This window comes from Mus musculus, chromosome 6, assembly GCF_000001635.26.
Source record: "Mus musculus strain C57BL/6J chromosome 6, GRCm38.p6 C57BL/6J".
In the NCBI taxonomy this organism is placed as follows: domain Eukaryota; kingdom Metazoa; phylum Chordata; class Mammalia; order Rodentia; family Muridae; genus Mus; species Mus musculus.
In genome coordinates this window covers 141,687,067-141,701,898 of record NC_000072.6, presented here as the reverse complement: position 1 = coordinate 141,701,898, position 14,832 = coordinate 141,687,067, and positions in this window count along the sequence as shown.

Below are 14,832 nucleotides of genomic sequence, written 5' to 3'. Positions count from 1 at the left end.
TGGCAGAGAAGCACCTGAAAAAATGTTCAACATCCTTAATCATCAGGGAAATGCAAATCAAAACAACCCTGAGATTCCACCTAACACCAGTCAGAATGGCTAAGATCAAAAATTCAGGTGACAGCAGATGCTGGCGAGGATGTGGAGAAAGAGGAACACTCCTCCATTGTTGGTGGGATTGCAAGCTTGTACAATCACTCTGGAAATCAGTCTGGCGGTTCCTCAGAAAATTGGACATAGTACTACTGGAGGGTCCCGCAATACCTCTCCTGGGCATATATCCAGAAGATGTCCCCACCGGTAAGAAGGACACATGCTCCACTATGTTCATAGCAGCCTTATTTATAATTGCCAGAAGCTGGAAAGTACCCAGATGCCCCTTAACAGAGGAATGGATACAAAATAGTGTGGTACATTTACACAATGGAGTACTACTCAGCTATTAAAAAGAATGAATTTATGAAATTCCTAGGCAAATGGATGGACCTGGAGGGCATCATCCTGAGTGAGGTAACCCAATCACAAAGGAACTCACACAATATGTACTCACTGATAAGTGGATATTAGCCCAGAAATTTAGGATACACAAGATATAAGATACAATTTGCTAAATGCATGAAACTCAAGAAGAATGAAGACCAAAGTGTGGACACTTTGCCCCTTCCTAGAAATGGGAACAAAACACCCATGGAAGGAGTTACAGAGACAAAATTTGGAGCTGTGATGAAAGGATGGACCGTCTAGTGATTGCCATATCCAGGGATCCATCCCATAATCAGCTTCCAAACGCTGACACCATTGCATACACTAGAAGATTTTGCTGAAAGGACCCAGATATAGCTGTCTCTTGTGAGACTATGATGGGGCCTAACAATCACAGAAGTGGATGCTCACAGTCAGCTATTGGATGGGTCACAGGGCCCCCAATGGAGGAGCTAGAGAAAGTACCCAAGGAGCTAAAGGGAACTGCAACCCTATAGGTGGAACAACAATATGAACTAACCAGTACCCTGGAGCTCTTTTCTCTAGCTCCATATGTATCAAAAGATGGCTTAGTCAGTCATCACTGGAAAGAGAGGCCCATTGGACTTGCAAACTTTATATGCCCCAGTACCGGGGAACGCCAGGGCCAAAAAGGGGGAGTGGGTGGGTAGGGGATTGGGGGGGTGCGTATGGGGGACTTTTGGGATAGCATTGGAAATTTAAACGAGGAAAATACCTAATTAAAAAAAAAGAAAATAAATAATGAACCAATAAATAAATAAATAAATATGGGTGTGCTTAAAAAAAAAAAAAGGGAAACACAAAAATCCCGTAAAGAATTACAGGAAAACACAACCAAATGAGTGATGGAATTGAACAAAACCATCCAATATCTAAAAATGGAAGTAGAAAAAGTGAAGAAAACCCAAAGGGAGATAACTCTGGGGATAGAAATCCTAGGAAAGAAATCAGAAACTATAAATGTGAACATCAGCAACAGAATAATATAGAAGAGAGAATCTCAGGCAAAGAAAATTCCATAGAAAACATGGACACAACAATCACAGAAAATGCAAAATGCAAAAAGATCCTAGCTCAAAACATCCAGGAAATCCAGGACACAATGAGAAGACCTAACCTAACCATAATAGATATAGTTGAGAAGGAAGATTTTCAACTTAAAGGGCTAGCAAATATCTTCAACAAAATTAGAGAAGAAAACTTCCCTAACCTAAAGAAAGAGATGCCCATGAACATACAAGAAGCCTACAGAACTCCAAATAGACCGGACTAGAAAAGAAATTCCTCCTGACACATAATAATCAGAACAACAAATGCACTAAATAAAGAAAGAATATTAAAAACAGCAAGGGAAAATAGTCAAGTAACATATAAAGGCAAACCTATTAGAATTACACCAGACTTCTAACCAGAGACTATGAAAGCCAGAAGATCCTGGACACATGTTATACAGACCCTAAGAAAACAAATGCCAGCTCAGGCTACTATAACCACCAAAACTCTCAAATACCATAGATGGAGAAACCAAAGTATACCATGAAAAAACCAAGTTCACACAATGTTTTTTCATGAATCCAGCCCTCCAAAGGACAATAAAGGGAAAACTCCAACATGAAGGAAATTATGCCCTAGAAAAAGCAAGTAAGTAATACTTCAACAAACCTAAAAGAAGATAGCAGCAAGAACAGAATCCCAACTCTAACAACAAAAATAATAGGAAGCAACAATTACTTTTCCTTAATATCTCTTAATATCAATGGACTTAATTCCCTAGTAAAAAGACATAGACTAGCAGACTGACTACATAAACAGGACCCAACATTTTGCTGCATACAGGAAATCCACCTCAGGGACAAAGACAGACATTACCTCAGAGTAGAAAGATGTAAAACAATTTTCCAAGCAAATGGTCTGAAGAAACAAGCTGGAGTAGCCATTCTAATATCAAGTAAAATAGACTTCCAACCCAAAGTTATCAAAAAAGACAAGGAGGGGCACTTCATACTTGTCAAAGTTAAAATCTTCCAATAAATCTCAATTCTGAATATCTATGTTCCAAATACAAGGGCATCCACATTCATTAAAGAAACTTTAGTAAGCTAAAAGCACACATTGAACCACATACAATAATAGTGGGAGACTTCAATACCCCACTCTCATCAATGGACAGATCCTGAAAACAGAAACTAAACAGAGACACAGTGAAACTAACAGAAGTTATTAAACAAATATATTTAACAGATATCTATAAACATTTTATCCTAAAAAAAAAAAGGATATACCTTCTTCTGAGCACCTCATGGAACCCTCTCCAAAACTGACCATATAATCGGTCACAAAACAGGCCTCAATAGATAAAAAATATTGAAATTATCCCATGCATCTTATCAGATCTCCATGGACTAAGGCTGATCGTCATTATTGACGTAAATAATAGAAAGTCAACATTCATGTGGAAGCTGAACAATACTTTACTCAATGATAACTTGGTCAAGAAAGAAATTAAAAACTTTTGAGAGTTTAATGAAAATGAAACCACAACATACCCAAACTTATGACACATAATGAAAGCAGTCCTAAAAGAAAAACTCATAGCTCTGAATGCCACCAAAAAGAAACTAGAAAGAGCATACACTAAAAGTTTGGCAGCACACCTAAAAGCTCTAGAAAAAAAAAAAGGAAGCAAATTCATCCAAGAGGAGTAGATGGCAGGAAATAATCAAACACAGGTTTGAAATCAACCAAGTGGAGACAAAAACAACTATACAAAGAGTCAACCAAACCAGGAGCTGTTTGGGGGTGGGGGTTGTTGTTGTTGTTTGTTTTGTTTTGTTTTGTTTTTTGAGAAAATCAACAAGATAAAAGACTAACTAGGGGGCACTGGGAAAGTATCCAAATTAACAAAATCAGAAATAAAAAGGGAGATATAACAACAGAAACTGAGGAAATCTAAAATATCATCAAATCCTACTACAAAATGTTATACTCAACAAAACTGGAAAGCATGGATCAAATGGACAGTTTTCTAGACAGATACCAGGTACCAAAGTTAAATCAGGATCAGATTAACAATCTATACAGTCCCATTTCCCCTAAAGAAATAGACGCACTCATTGTCTCCCAACCAAAAAAAAAAAAAAAAAAAGCCCAGGACCAGATGGGTTTAGTGCAGAGTCCTATCAGACCTTCAATGAAGACCTAATTCCAATTCTCCTCAAACAATTCCACAAAGTAGAAGCAGAAGGTACTCTACCCATTGCATTCTATGAAGCCACAATTACTCTGATACCTTAACCACATAAAGACCCAACAAAGAAAAAGAACTTCAGACCAATTTACCTTATGAATATCGATGCAAAAATAATCAATAGAATTCTCCCAAACCGAATCCAAGAACACATCAAAATGATCATCCATCATGATCAAGTAGGCTTCATCCCAGGGATGCAGGGATGGTTTAATATATGGAAATCCACCAACATAATCCACTATATAAACAAACTCAAAGACCAAAAACACATGATCATCTCCTTAGATGCTGAGAAAGCATTTGACAAAATCCAACACCCATTCATGATAAAAGTCTTGCAAACATCAGGAATTCAAGGCCCATACCTAAGCATAATAAAAGCAATATACAGCCTGAATCATGAAAATCAAATAACCCTATTAAAAAATGATGTACAGAGCTAAACATAGAATTCTCAACTGAGGAATACTGAATGGCTGAGAAGCACCTGAAAAAATGTTCAACATCCTTCCTTAATCATCAGGGTAATGCAAATCAAAACAACCCTGAGATTCAACCTCACACGAATCAGAATGGCAAAGATCAAAAATTCAGGTGTCAGCAGATGCTGGTAAGGATGTGGAGAAAGGGGAACACTCCTCCATTGCTGGTAGGATTGCAACTGGTACACTTACTCAGGAAATCAGTCTGGCAGTTTTTCTGAAAATTGGACATAGTACTACTGGAAGATCCAGCAATACCTCTCCTGGGCATATACCCAGAAAATGTACCAACTGGTAAAAAGGACACTTGCTCCACTATGTTCATAGCAGCCTTATTTATAATAGCCAGAAGCTGGAAAGAACCCAGGTATCTCTCAACAGAAGAATGGATACAGAAAATGTGGTACATTTACACAATGGAGTACTACTCAGATATTAAAAACAATGAGTTTATGAAATTCTTAGACAAATCGATGGATCTAGAGGAGATCATCCTTAGTGAGGTAATCCAATCACAAAAGAACACATGATATGCACTCACTGATAGGTGGATATTAGTCTAGAAACTTAGAATACCCAAGATACAATTTGCAAAACACAAGAAGAAGGAGGACCAAAGTGTAGATACTTCATTCCTTCTTAGAAGGGGGAACAAAATACCCATGGGAGGAGTAACAGAGACAAACTTTGGAGCTGAGATGGAAGGAAGGATCATCCAGATACTGCCCCACCTGGGGATCCATCCCATAAACAACCAACCAACTCAGACACTATTGCATATGCCAGTAAGATTTTGCTGACAGGACCCTAATATAGCTATCTCTTGTGAGGCTATGTCAGTGCCTGTCAAATACAGAACTGGATGCTCACAGTCATTTATTGGATGGAACATAGGGCCCCCAATGAATGAGCTAGAGAAAGTACTCAAGGAGCTAAAGGAGTCTGCAACCCTATAAAAGAAACAACAATATGAACTAACCAGTACCCCCCCAGACCTTATGTCACTAGTTGCATATGTAGCAGAGGATGGCCTAGTCAGCCATCAATGGGAGGAGAGGCCCTTGGTCTTGCAAAGATTATATGCCCCAGTACAGGGCAATGCCAGGGCAAGGAAGCAGGAGTGGGTGGGTTGGGGAGCAGGGCACAGGGAGGGTATAGGGAACTTTTGGAGAGGAAACTAGGAAAGGGGATAGCATTTGAAATGTAAATGAAGAAATTACCTAATAAAAATTAACAATAAAAAAGAATTTGATAACTAAGATTTCTAAATCATGTTTTTGAAGTAAACAAATAAATTGATTTTATATATTTATAAAAAAAAAACAATTATTGGTATGGCATTCTTAAGGCCAACCAATTCCCTCGTTTTCTCTATCCCCCTTCAAGATATCTCAGTGCCTATATTCAGCAGGAAGTATTTATGAAGAATCGCCGTCCCAGTTCCCTGAGCTTGGTTGGTTTTCTTTTTATTAAGTTGGACAGAAAAGGTGAGATGTGACAGAACTTTCCCCTAATGAATAAAGGTTACAAGGGACCAATCACTGGGTGAGTAGGCAGGACGTCCAGGTTGAGAAGAGGAAAAGGAAAGGCAGGAGAAAGGAATGATCCTTTTGGATGGCAGGAGTAAGGGAGGCAGACAAAATGTATGAAGCCAGAGGCTGTTGGTTTGAGTGGCAGGTCCAACAGGATCTGCCACTTGAGGATTTAATATAGATTAGTTTACAAAATTAAGATACTAGTTTCTGGGCCAAGTGATTATGTACCTGATGAATCTAAACTAAGATTTTGTGATGTTTTCCTTCATGCAGCAACTCAACTGGGTTCCAGAGAAAGAACAGAGCATAGTGTGCAAGAGTGCAGCCCAGCCAGTCACAGGAATTTGAAAACCCTATGCAGGCATGACAGTGGCCTGCCATGGGAACTTAACAAGCCAGGAAGAGAGGGAAGAGCAGAATAAGAGAGTCTGCCAGTCTGAGAACAGGCTGATCTGTCTTGCCGGTGCCTGGCCAGTGATAGTGTGGGTTGCTTTTTTAATATTTCACACAACAGAGATCTCTCTAATTTCTTTACGAAGTCATTTAGTGCTAAGAACTTTCCTCTTAGCATTGCTCTCATTGTGTCCCTTAAGTCTGGATACATTGTACTTTCATTTTTATACCTGTCTTTCTGGGTCTGCATTACCTTACACAGGATGATATTCTCAATTTCCATCCATTTGCCTGAAAATTTCATTATCTTTTGTTTTGATAACTGAATAATATTCCACCTTTTTTTTTCGAGACAGGGTTTCTCTGTATAGCCCTGACTGTCCTGGAACTCACTTTGTAGACCAGGCTGGCCTCAAACTCAGAAATCTGCCTGCCTCTGCCTCCCGATTAACTCCTCCATTAGTTAGGGTCTTAGGGTAGAGCTATTCCCAATTTTCTGAGAAACTATCTAACTAATTTCTGAAGTAGTTGTACAAGTCTGCACTCCCACCAGCAATGGAGGAGTGTTTCCCTTGCTCTACATCCTTGTGAACAAATGCTGTTACTTGCCTTCATTATCTTAGCCATTCTGATGGATGTAAGATGGAATCTCAGTATCATTTTGATTTGCATTTCCCTGATGATAAAGGATATTGAACATTTTTTAAGTGCTTCATGGCCATTAGAAATTCTCTGTTGAGAATTCCTTTAAGATCTCTACCCCACTTTTGAATTTGTTGGTGGCTAATATCTTGAATTCTTTATATATTTTGGATGGTTTGTTGGTGGCTAATATCTTGAATTCTTTATATATTTTGGATATTGGCCCTCTGTAGAAAATAGGGTTGGTGAAGATCTTTTCCCAATCAGTAGGCTGCCATTTTTTCCTATTGACAATGTCCTTTGCCTTACAGAAGTGTGGTTTCCTGTATTATATGGCTAATATCCACTAATAAGTGAGTACATACCATGCATGTTCTTTGGGATCCGAGTTACCTTTCAGGATGATATATTCTCATTCAATCTATTTCCCTTCAAATTTCAAGATGTCCTTGTTTTTAATAGGTAAGTAGCATTCCATTGTGTAAATAAACCACATTTTCCTTGTCCATTCTTTAGTTAAGAGACATCTAGGTTGTTTCGAGTTTCTGGCAATTTCAAATAAAAGTTCTATGAATATAGTTGTGTACATGTCCATGTGGGATGGTAGAGCATTTTTATATTCCCAAGAGTGGTACAGCTGGGTCTTAGGGTAGAACTATTCCCAATATTCTGAGAAACCACCAAATACAGTTCCAGAGTAATTGTACAAGTTTGCACTCCCACCAGCAATGGAGGAGTGTTCTCTTGCTCCACATACCCACCATCATTTGCTGTTCTTTGAGTTTTTTATTTCAGCTGTTCTTTTTTTTTAAAAAAATTGGATATTTTATTTATTTACACTTCAAATGTTATCCCCTTTTCTGATTTCCCTCCCAGAAACCCCCTATCCCATCTGCCCTCCTCCTGTTTCTATGATTGTGTGCCCCCACCCACGTAACTCCCAGCCCTTGCATTTCCCTGCACTGGGGCATTGAGCCTTCATGGAACCAATGGCTTCTTCTCCCATTGATGCCCAACAAGGCCATCCTCTGCTAAATAGAAGGCAGGAGCCATGGGTCCATCCATGTGTACCCCTTGGTTGGTGGCTTAGACCTTGGCAGCTCTGGTTGGTTGATATTGTTGTTCTTTCTATGGGGTTGCAAATCCCTTCAGCTCCTTCAGTCCTTTCTCTAACTCCTCCATTAGGGACCCCGTGATCAGTACAATGGATGGCTGTGAGCATCCGCCTCTGTATTTGTCAGACTCTGCCAGAGCCTCTCAGGAGACAGCTATATCAGACTCCTGTCAGCATGCACTTCTTGGAATCCACAATAGTGTCTGGGTTTGGTGACTATATATGGGATGAATCTCCAGGTGGGGCAGTCTTGATGTCCTTTCCTTCAGTCTCTGCTCCACACTTTGTCTGCATATTTGCTCCCATGGGTGTTTTGTTATTCATTCTGAGAAGGAACAAAGCACCCACGCTTTGGTCTTCCTTCTTCTTGAACTTCATTTGGTCTGTGAATTGTATCTTGGGTATTCCGAGCTTTGGGGTAAAGCTTATCAGTGAGTGCATACTATGTGTGTTCTTTTGAGAGGGGATTATTTTCTAATTCTATACATTTGTCTAAGAATTTCATGAATTTATTGTTTTTAATAGCTGAGTACTACTTCATTGTGTAAATGTACCACATTTTCTGTATCCATTCCTCTATTAAAAGACATATGTGTTCTTTCCAGCTTCTGGCTATTATAAATAAGGTTGCTATGAACATAGTAAAGCATGTGTCCTTGTTATATGTTAGAGCATCTTTTGGGTATATGATGAGGAGTGGTGTAGCTGGGTCCTCAGGTAATAGTATGTCCAATTTTCTGAGAAACTGCCAGATTGATTTCCAAAGTGGTTGTAACATCTTGCAATCTCACCAATAATGAAGGAGTGTTCCTCTTTCTCAGGGTTGTTTTGATTTGACTTTCTTTAAACCATCAAAATAATTTATGATAGTTAAATACTTCTTAAATAAACATGATATCTCCTGAAGCTAAAAGTAATATGCACTCAACCAGTTTTTAAAGTCTACTTGGAACATTAAACATGATAGAAGTTGAAAACATCTCTTATGAATTCCTCTATAAAAGGAAATTGTGACAGGTTCCTCATTAAACAGAAACTATTCCATCTCCAAGGGAGAATGCACACTGTAACTGTGGATACATAGAATGAATTGGGTAATGTTCCCTCTCTTTTCTATTTTGTGGAATAGTTAGAAGAGTATTAGTATTAGGTCTTCTTTGAAGTTCTGATAGAATTCTGCATTAAACCCATTTGTCCCTCACAACCTATGTAAACTCTGCTTAATAAAATTATTTACAATGATTCATAGTTGGTTGATTCCTAATTGAAAAACATGTTTTAAAATAAAGGAATTATAAAATTATATTAAAACCTGTTTGTGAGTTGTTTATTTCTTTTAGTGTAAGCCTGTCTAAGTCCACTGTTTTTTCTTTCCTTTTTTTTTTTTTTGTTGTTGTTGTTTTTCTTTGTAATCATTAGGTCAAGCAGCTGGTTTTTACTTACAAAATTGACTTACAAGGCAGCTGCAGCCATTAGAGGAGGAGCTTGATGCTTGCTGTTCTAAAACTAATAAGGGCACAGTTAGCCAGCACCATCAATAGAAATTTGAGGAGGAGCCGGGTGCGGTGGCGCACACCTTTAATTCCAGCACTCGGGAGACAGAGGCAGGCGGATTTCCGAGTTCTAGTCCAGCCTGGTCTACAGAGTGAGTTCCAGGACAGCCAGGACTACACAGAGAAACCCTGTCTCGAAAAACAAACAAAAAAAACAAAAAAAGAAAAGAAAAAGAAATTTGAGGAGGATAAATGTGAGCAGGAAATATAATCCAGTTGGCCTTTGTGTCAATTAAAATGACAGACACTTACCTGATGGCAACTTTAGACCCTCCATGGTGGTTTTAGGGACAGGGGTTGTCAGTCTTCAGTATTCACACAGAACAACATTAGCCACAGATTTCCCTGTCGATAAGGAATTGAGGGACTGACCTACCTTGGTGAGGCAAAGAGGGACATGCAGTTCTCTAGTGTTCTGCTTGTCCACAGTTTGGGCAGTGTCCTGGGCAGAAGCACGGAACAGTTCTTCGCCAGTAGTTAGTGTTATCACAATCCACCCTGATTTGTGTCTTATTAGATCCTTTGAATGAGACTTATGGGCTGGCTGAAGAATTGAGCCATTTCAGCTATCATGAGAAGCTTTTATTATTATTTTATATTATTTATATTTGTTTTAGATGCCATATTGAGCAGATCTCTGAGAAGTTTGAGGGCCAACATTTAACATACTAAGTATACCAGATTTTAATAAAATGTTTTTGTTTTTAGTTACTTGCTTTAAGCTTAACCTTGAAAACATACACTGTGGTTCATGATCCACCTCTCCTGGTAGGGTGTCTGGCTGCCTCAGGTAAACACCAGTTCAGAAAGATCAAGGCAAAGTCCAGAAGGGGTGGGGTCTGAAGAAGTCTGCTTCTTCCATCTGTGGCATCAGAAGTTGCTGTGTGTTAGATTGAGGAGCTCAGTCCAGGACAAATAGGGCTCCAGTCCAGATAGCAATACTGGGAAGTGTTACAGCTCTTAGAAAAGACATAAAGTACTTTGTGAAGCCAGCACAGGGCAGGTGGCTAGGGATGGGTTCTGTAGCAGTTACAACTGTAGCAATGTCTAAAGCCCATGCTCTGATGTGAGAGTCTGCCAGCCACAGGAGCCTAGCTAGGCATGTGGATACAATGTCCAACAATGATTGCTGGCAGGTCAGGGTGGGAGGGTTTCTCCCAAGTGCTACAGCCTTACAGTAAAATCAAACAGCCTTAGACAATCCTTGGTAAAAATAACTTGTGCACTTTATGCCATGTGGACAGGAACTGTATGAACCTCTGTGAGTGGGATAGAATTTGGGGAATAAATACATGCTTTTGGCTGAGGCTAAGATGTTGGTGGTGGTCTCTTTGCATGGGGAATAATTCAAAGTGCTGTACTTACAACTGACTGCTTTTTATCACCTAGTTGGGGATCCTGGATGTACTGGCTAATTTTGTGTCAACTTGACACAGGCTGGAGTTATCACAGAGAAAGGAGCTTCAGTTGAAGAAATGCCTCTATGAGAACCAACTGCAAGGCATTTTCTCAATTAGTGATCAAGGGAGGAGGTCCCCTTGTGGGTGATGCCATCTCTGGGCTGGTAGTCTTGGGTTCTATAAGAGAGCAGGCTGAGCAAGCCAGGGGAGGCAAGCCAGTAAAGAACATCCCTCCATGGCCTCTGCATTAGCTCCTGTTCTCTGACCTGCTTGAGTTCCAGTCCTGACTTCCTTGGTGATGAACAGCACTGTGGAAGTGTAAGCTGAATAAACCCTTTCCTCCCCAACTGCTTCTTGGTCATGATGTTTGTACAGGAATAGAAACCCTGACTAATACAAATTGGTACCAGAATAGTGGGGTATTCCTGTGACAACCTGACCATGTTTTGGGGAGGACTGTGGAAGGACTTTGGAACTTTGGGCCAGAAGATCTCTTTGGTGTTAAGAGCTCTGTAGGATGTTGTGTAGGAGCTTGGAAGATAATGTTGAGAACAGTGCGTAAGATGGAGGCCTGGCTTGTGAAATTTCAGAGGGAAGATTAAAGTCTCTTTTCAGGGCCATTGATATTTTGATTGTGAAGATTCTGTGGTTCTGGTTAGCTGGGGCTGAAGAATCAGCTGAGATTAACAAGATACCAGAACTACTAAAGCAAAACCTTTGGATTACTGGGACTATTGATGCTGGTTAGCTGGAGCTAAGAAATTAACGGTGATTAAGAAGAGACCAGCATCATTGAGGTGACATCTACTGGGAAGTGTTTGAGAGCACCGAGGCTGTGTTCCAGAGATAGCCAAGGTTGTACCTTGTGCTGCAGTGGGACTTGGTAATATGTAAGTGTCACCCAGGTCGTACTGGTTTTGAAGGCGTGAAGGGGACACGAAGAGCAGCTGAAGCTCGGCACTGTGAGAGGCCATGGAAGGCCATTGATGAAGGTGCAGCCTCAGTTGAAGTTGATGGCCCAGGACTGAAGGGATTATGCAGTGTTTTGGAGATGCCAGTACCATGAGATGACCACCAAGAGCAGCAGCAGCAGTGGAGTACAGGCAGCTGGAGCCTAGAAGACAAGATGTGTCCTACAAAGGGCATGGCTGGAGAAGTGACCCAAGCCCTTGGAGGAGCCCAGAAGATCGTGAGTTGGATCCCAGACATTGGACAGTTGGAGTTTATTTATTGCTTTTGATTGTGACTGTGCCCTGATATTTTTCCCTCTTGAAGGAAGAAAATATTTCAGTAGATCCAACAGTTAAGAGACTTTTAATTGTAAAAAGACTTTGGATTTTAAAAGATACTGGATATTTTGAAAGGATTGAACTTTTAATATGTAAAGACTATGGGACTTTTAAAGTTATTTAAGATCTTGGGGATGAAGAAAAACTAAGGGTTGAGGCTTACTAGTAATGTGTTTGTGTGACAAGGGGTCAATTGAACTGGCTAATTTTGTGTCAACGTGACACAGGCTGGAGTTATCACAGAGAAAGGAGCTTCAGTTGGAGAAATGCCTCCATGAGATCCAGCTGCAAGGCATTTTCTCAATTAGTGATCAAGGGAGGAGGTTCCCTTGTGGATGGTGCCATCTCTGGGCTGGTAGTCTTGCGTTCTATAAGAAAGCAGATTGAGCAATCCAGGGGAGGCAAGCCAGTAAAGAAAATCCCTCCATGGCCTCTGCATTAGCTCCTGTTTTCTGACCTGTTTGAGTTCCAGTTTTGACTTCCTTGGTGATGAAGAGCACTATGGAATAATCCCTTTTCTCCCCAATTGCTTCTTGGTCATGATGTTTGTGCAAGAATAGAAACCCTGACTAATACACTGGTCAAGTGTCCCAAGACAGGCATGAAATCAGGGAGAGAGTTAGCTCCATCTCTGCAGGTCTGAAATTCTTCGATTTCAGGGATTTAAGCATGCTCTACCTCACCGTGAGTCCTGTGCCCATGGAGGCATGGTCGATATGCCCTACAATATACAGAAAGCTAAACAAAGTTTATACAAAATATACAGTGATAAAAATGGAGCAGAAATTGAAGGAATGAACACCTGACTGGCTCAACTTGAGACCCATCCTATGAAAGAGAGAGCCAACCTCTGACACTATTAATGATATTCTGCTACGCGTGCAGACAGGAACCTAGCTTAGCTGTCCTCTGAAAGGCTTCAGCTGGCAGCTAATGAAAACAGAATCCGAGACCCACAGCAAAGCATTAGGTAGAGCTCAGGGAATCTTGTGGAAGAGGAAGAAAAAGGATTGAAGGAACCAGAGAGGTCAAGGACACCACAAGAAAACTTACAGAATCAACTAACCCACAGGGACTCACAGAGACTGATACACCAACCTAAGAGCATGCATGGGATTGTCCTAGGCCCCCTACACATATGTAACAGATGTGCAACTTGGTCTTCATGTGAGTCCCTAAAACTGGAGCAGAGCCTGTTTATGACACTACTGCCTGTCTTTGGATCCTTCTCATCTAGCTTACCTGCCTCAGTAGGGGATGTACTACTGCAACTAGATATGCCATGGTGGATTTATATCTATGGGTGGCCTCTCCTTCCCTGAAGAGAAATGGAGAGAGGAATGGGGGATGGGGCTTAGTGAGGGAGGAACTGGAAAGAGAGGAAGGAGGGGAAGATGAGATTGGGGTATAAAGTAAATATAAAAATTAATTAATAAAAATGTTACTTGTTTTTATGTAATTGCTCTAGGCTCAAACCATGTATGGGAGGCTAACTAAAGCTTGTCTTTGATAATGAAGGACATATGTACTTACAATGATTGACAGCATAGTTTAGAGCACACTGAAGAATTTGATCAAGTACAAGGTGACTGAGCACTAACTTGTATGTCTAAATTATCCTCAACAGTTTAACATGCTAGTAATGTTCAAAGGATTGGACTTTACAGTTTCATCTCTGTTAAGTTTTAGCCTTAGATGAAGATTTAATTGAAAATGCTTCAGCAGAAAAATAAAAATGTAAGTCATAAATACAGTCCATAGAATGGGAATTTTGCAAAACCACAAATATAACCCACAAAGAGACTGGGAACCTTATTTTCCCAATTCCTCTATACTGCATTATTACAGAATATTAGTTTTCTTGTGTTCCTCAGATTATCCAAGTAAGTACTATGTCCTGTAGGCTTTTATTTTTTAAAACCTACTTTAATGATGGTTCTTAAATGTTTTTACTATCCTTATAGTCCACCACCCACCAAAGGTAGGGGAAAGTGAGCCAGATTAGAAATAGTTCTCTGGCAAGATTCCAATCTTTGCTGTCAGTATATCAGCAGACTCAGGTCACACAAATCAACAGCAGTAGCTCAGTCCACTCAAAAACATCATTAAGGAATCAGCAACAGCAGTTTGATCCAAAAGAAACTGCTAGGCTCTGCCAGTCGGCCTGAGTTCACGGAAGTGGCAAGAAGTGGCCTGAGTACCGAAGTTTTTTGGTGCATTTCTTTCTATGAAGTCAGAAAAGAAGGCAAGGAAAAACATTGCCAAAGTGTTATCAGTGAAGAGGAGCATCAGCAAAGGCCACGGGGGCCCAGAAAAGAGTGACAAAGTGACCAGTGCCACACAGTCTCATTCACTGTCGGTTGGGTTATATTTACACCTTTTCCAAACATTGCATGTTCTCTCAAGCATTCACTCTAGCAAAACAGCATGTGCCCCTTTCCAGGCAGCTTCTGGAAAAACACCATGTGTCTGTTCTCATTAAAACATCCTCCCATGTGTCTGCTTCCGTAAAACCATCCTTGTACATGTCTGTTTCCTCAAAACATGCTCTCACAAGGGAGTCTTCAGAAAAATATCGCATGACACCACTGAGTCTCCAAAGAAACCAAAAGTTTCCATTTCAACCATCTGTCAAAAACTTCTGTCACTTGAGGGATCATTTCCTAAATA